Raw genomic sequence first — 5,637 nt, forward strand, 5'->3', positions numbered from 1 at the left:
ATATTTGACAGCCATCACACTGTGGATGGGCTCAGGCAAAACTCACGAGTGGCTCTTCGTCTCAGGGGGGATGTAGGTGAGCTGTAAGACATTCCACCGTCCTGCATCCGCCTCACAGGTTGCTTATCTGTCGCGGGAGAACCGCATCTTCACCAGCTGTAAACATCAGCATCACAACGCAGGGCTGCCGGGCCTCATGTGTCTCTGGCTGTGATTCCCACGGCGTAAGCAGCAGCCGGCCAGAGAGGCACAACCTGTATTAAAGCCATGGCAGATCGTGTTTTCCAAAGTCGGCTGCACCAATATGCATCGCGTCCCAAACGCTCTTCTTCTTTTTTTTTTTTAAAAGGCTTAAAATGTAGTTTAATAAGTTGATGCTGCATTACTGATCCATTTCTCAGAAAAACTCCAAATTCATGGTATCAGAGACAAATCAAGCATTGTACACCAATAAAAAATGCACAGCATAACTACCTAAGATAGGCATGGCTAAGAGCTACTGTCAGACCTTCAGCATACAGCAACCCTGTTCCCAAGATTGTACCAAGCCTATCAAGAAAAGCTGTGAATAGTAACATCATAGACACAAAAGGGGCCATTCCCGGGCAGTCCTCACCCAAGAAAAAGATGGATGCAAGTTAACACAAGATATTTTAAAGATATACTAAAATGAAAATCTATGAGAAAACTTCTTTAGGACATGAAGGGGTAATATATGGGCTATAACAGAACCGTATGTACGCTGTCTGTGATCTCTGTGGACATTTGCCTGAATTCTGACCTGGGAGTGAATGGAACAATGGGGCTAAGGTCGCAGGGTAACGTTTGGTTTTTGTGGTATATGTGGCAGTGTCTCAGGTTGGGGGACAGGGAGTATAAGGATAAAAAAAAAAGCAAACAGAACAGGATGGACAAAGAATGGAATGATCAAGATTAATAGGGCTCTAACTGGATCCATTTTTGCCATGGTTCCCCCAGGCCCTCGACATCAGTAACATTTGAGACTTCAGGAATGCACCACACTGAACTGATTTGTTAAATACCACCCTCCCTCCCTTGCCCTAGGTCTCCCTAGAGTAGTACAGAAAGGGAAAACCTCACTATTGGGAGGAATCCCTAACACTCTTCCAGGGAAGAATTCTGGCTAGTCCAAAAAGGGTCCTTCTTTTAAGGGTCTGGGAAACTAGACACTGCAACTTTATTAGTATCGGCGACGTTTGTTTGGAGCAAATTCAGCTCCAGGAGCTGCACGGCTGAATGCAGGTGGGGTTCCACCAATGGCCCCAATTCCTTCCATTGTAGCAGCTTGGCCAAAGCGTTCAGTTGTCGGTGGGGTCAATCCCAAGGTTCCATCTGGCATCATAGTGGCTGGTCCTGGAGGAGCTGGAGTACCAGCTGGCACAGGAGCAGGTGGCATGGCACCTCTGTTGTTTATGCCCATAGCACCTCCCATAGCCATCTGGCCCATCCGTATCTCCTGCTCTCTCGCATCAGGGAAGGTTCCCTTGAATCCCTCCTGCTGTCGCCGCATCATTTCTTCCTGCTGCCGTCTCATCTCTTCCTCACGGCGTCTGCGTTCCTCCTCCTGCCTGAGCTCCAGTTGCTTTCGTTTTTGCACCTCTTGGTTGTGCAGCTCCTCCATCCTCCGAAGTTCTTCTTGGCGCATCATTAAATCCTGCCTCATTAGCATGACCTGGTGCTCATGGCGAGCAGCCTCCATCTCCATTTCCAGCTTCTCAAGAGCTTCCTTGATGTTGCGGTCAACTTGGTCTTGCTGCTGCTTCTCCATCTCAATGAATGCCTTCCAACGCATGGCATACTCATACTCAAAAGAGCCAGACTGTGCAAATCTGGGTGGCTATTCTCACTCCTTGTGAAATTGCTGGTTCTTTATAACCAGCTTCTCTGGAAGTCCCTCTTCATCATCTAACTGGTCCATGGGCTCCACAGTCACAGGTCGAGGAAATGTGGTTAGTAGGAACGAGCCTTCACTGCATCTGTCCAGAGCTTTCCGAGCAGCTGGCTTCCCTGAGAACTCAACAGTGCCTTTTACTGAGGGCCTTCCTCGATCATCTACAATTACTACAGCCCTCTCCACCTGACCAAACACAGAAAAGGCCTCCTCCAGCAGTTCGTTGGACACATACTGAGGAAGGTTTCTGACTGTAAGGGATGCACTATGGCAGGCAAAGCGCACGCGTAGCTGCTTTCCACGGAGTGGCATGTTGTCCAGCTCTACCTTGGCAATCTCCGCTAGGGTCCGGGTTTCCAGGCGGATAAAGCCAAAGCCTTTGTCCTTATGAATGAAGACCTCGCCTGCTTTCCCATATTTTTCAAATAGTTTCCTCATTTCCTCCTCAGTGATGTCAGGAGGAAGATTGCCCACAAAGAGACGGCTACGTTGGGTAAAGGTCTTCTCTCCTGGTTTCCTAAAATTCTTCAGGTCAATAGTCAAGCCTTCATTTTGGCTGCTGGCCTGTTGCCCATTTGCAGGTATTGGTGATGGTGGTGGTTGCTGCTGTTGTTGCTGTGGGTGTTGCTGTGGGTGGTGATGTTGATGATGCTTTCTCGGAGTATGGTTTTGCTTCTCCAGGTTAAAGGTTTTATTGCTCTGCATTTCTGCACCCTCTACCGACTGTTTTCTCCTCAGAGTAACGGCGATGCTACACGGCCTCTACCATCCCGAGAAAAGAGCGCGCGACCCCCAAACGCTCTTCTTAACAGTGTGACGCCAACGTTGCTCCATCAGGCGGTGGGTCTACAGTCCTGTCCCCTGAAACCAGCCAGAGCCTCGTACCTTCCTCTGCACAGTGCATGCTGAGAAGGTGCCATGCAATGCGGCTTCTGCCCGCCCGCCCGCCTGCACTTGCCCTTCCATGCCAGGCGCCATGCTGTGGGGAAGCTCAGGCCACCTGGGCCACGTGTGGGCGTCTGACCGGCAGCCCCCGCCCAGCTGCAGCCAGCGATGGAGCCGACATGGCAGGGGATGGGCCTTCAGGCCACTCCAAACCCCCAGTCTTTGAGTTTTCCAGCTGGGGCCCCAGAAAGCTTAGAACAGAAATAAGCCTTCCCCACCGTGCCCTGTCTGAACTGCTGACCTCCAAAGAACGTGAGAGATCATAAGCGATTCTTATTTCAAGCCACTGCGTTTTGGGGTGATTTGGTATGCAGCAGTGTTAAGCAGACAAACCCCGAATGTGGACAATTCTCTGAAATAACTGACTTGTATTCTTCAAAAACGTCAATGGTACAGAAAAACAAAGAAAAGCTGAGCAGTTTTTTCAGATTAAAGAAAACTAAAGAGATGTAACACCTAAGTGCAAGATATGGTCCCAGACTGGCCGCTGGGCTGGAGGAAGCTGACAAAATTGGAATATAGACAGTCGATCAAAGTATTTTACCAAGGTACTTCATAACAGTGCCATGATTATCTGAAATCATATCCCTTCTTAGACTAAGTAATGAAAGAAAAAACGGATATATGGGAACTCCTCAAAACTGAGCACTTCACTGCTTCAGATTTTGACAAAAGGGTAAAAAAGTAACTGACTCAATGAGGGGAAATATTTGGAAACCACATATGTGATAAGGGTCTGATATCCATAACATATAAAGAAATCCTACAATTCAACAATAAGAAGATAAATCATCAAATTTAAAAATGGGTAAAAGACACAAATAGACATTTTTCTGAAGAGGAAATACAGATGCCTAAAAAGCAGATGAAAAGCTGCTCAGCTATGAGGGAAATGCACATTGAAATCACAGTGAGGTCATCCCACACCTACTAGAATGACTGCTAATAAAACAAACAGGCAACGACAAGTGCTGGAGCGAATGTGGAGAAATGGGAACCCGCTTTCACTGATGGGTTGAATGGTGGGATGTAAAATGGTCTGGCCACTGAAGAGGACGGCTTGGCGATTCCTCAGGAAGCTGAGGATAGAGTTGCCCTCAGACCAGCCAGTCCCACTACTCAGGTAAACCCGGGAGGGCTGAAGGCAGGGACATGAACAGACGCGTGTCCACTGACTTTCCCAGCGGCACTATTCACCGTCACCCAAAGATGGAAACAGCCCATGTGTTCATCAGCAGAGGCGTGGATAAACCAAATGCAGCCTATACATACGATGGAGAATTACTCAGCAGTGAGAAGGAACCAAGTCCTGGAGCATGTGGCCACATGGCTGAGCCTTGAGGACATCATGTTGAGTGAAGTAAGTCAGACACAAAAGGACAAATAGCGCGTGATCTCCTATCAATGAACTAATTACAATATGTAAACTCACAGACATAAAGTATAGAACATAGCACACAGGAAATAGAATGAGGCTAAAGAATGGGGAATAGCTGCTTACTATGTGCAGAATGATTTTTTTTATTAATTAAAAAAATTAACAACAAACAAAACATTAAGATATCATTCCATTCTACATATACAATCAGTAATTCTTAATATCATCACATAGTAGCATATTCATCATTTCTGAGAACATTTGCATCGATTTAGAAAAAGAAATAAAAAGACAACAGAAAAAGAAATAAAACAATAACAGAGAAAAAAAAGATTATACATACCACACCCCTTACCCCTCGCTTTCATTGAGCACTAGCATTTCAAACTAAATTTATTTTAACATTTGTTCCCCCTATTATTTATTTTTATTCCATGTGTTCTACTCTTCTGTTGATATAGTAGCTAAAAGGAGCATCAGACACAAGGTTTTCACATTCACAGAGTCTCATTGTGAAAGCTATATCATTGTTCAATCATCATCAAGAAACGTGGCTACTGGAACACAGCTCTACATTTTCAGGCAGTTCCCTCCAGCCTCTCCACTACATCTTGAGTATGTGCAGAATGTTTAACTTGGGTGAACATAAAAGTTTGGAAATGGACAGAGGCGGTGGTAGCAGGCTATTGTGGTGGGAGTGTGGTGGAAAGGGGAAGCTTCGACTCGTGTACGTCACCAGAAGGAAAGTTGGAGGTTACAACATAGGAATGTATCACACGGTGAATCTTGTGATGGGCAATATCCGTGATTAACTGTACAGATATTAGAAAAGTTCTTTCGTGAACTAGAACAGATGTACGACAGTATAACAAGGAGTTAGTAATAGAGGGTATATGGGGAAAATGTACCTACTGCAAACTGTGGACTACAATTAATACTAATATTTGAACACTCTTTCATCAACAGTAATGAATGTACTACACCAATACTGTGGGTCAAAAATGTATGTGGGGAGGTAAAGGGGTTGGGGAGGATTTGGGTTTTCTTCTTATTTTTATTTCTTTTCTGGAGTAATAAAAATGTTCTAAAATTGATCATGGGGTTGTATGCAGAACTATGTTATGACACTGTGAGCCAGTGATTGTATACTTCACATGGTTTGTATGGTGTGCGAATAGATCCCAATAAAACTGCATTAAAAAATCAATTGGCTTTCTGTAGCACATAATCTAACTCAACCTGTCTGGATAGATCATTTAAACAATCCAAACACAGGGAGTCCAGAATAAGAATGAGGGCCTTTAATCCTGTATAGCTTGATGTAATGTCTGGATACATCCCAGAGTATATTAAGCAGATAATCACAAAGTATTGGCAAAGTCCGTTGAAGGATGGGAGAAAA

General features: G+C 45.2%; 1 pseudogene; it reads right to left on the reverse strand.

The window, feature by feature from the left end:
* Positions 1-340: 340 nt before the first annotated feature.
* LOC143688764 (non-POU domain-containing octamer-binding protein pseudogene) lies at positions 341-2,692 on the reverse strand (annotated as a pseudogene).
* Positions 2,693-5,637: the final 2,945 nt, after the last annotated feature.

This window comes from Tamandua tetradactyla, chromosome 1, assembly GCF_023851605.1.
Source record: "Tamandua tetradactyla isolate mTamTet1 chromosome 1, mTamTet1.pri, whole genome shotgun sequence".
NCBI lineage: Eukaryota > Metazoa > Chordata > Mammalia > Pilosa > Myrmecophagidae > Tamandua > Tamandua tetradactyla.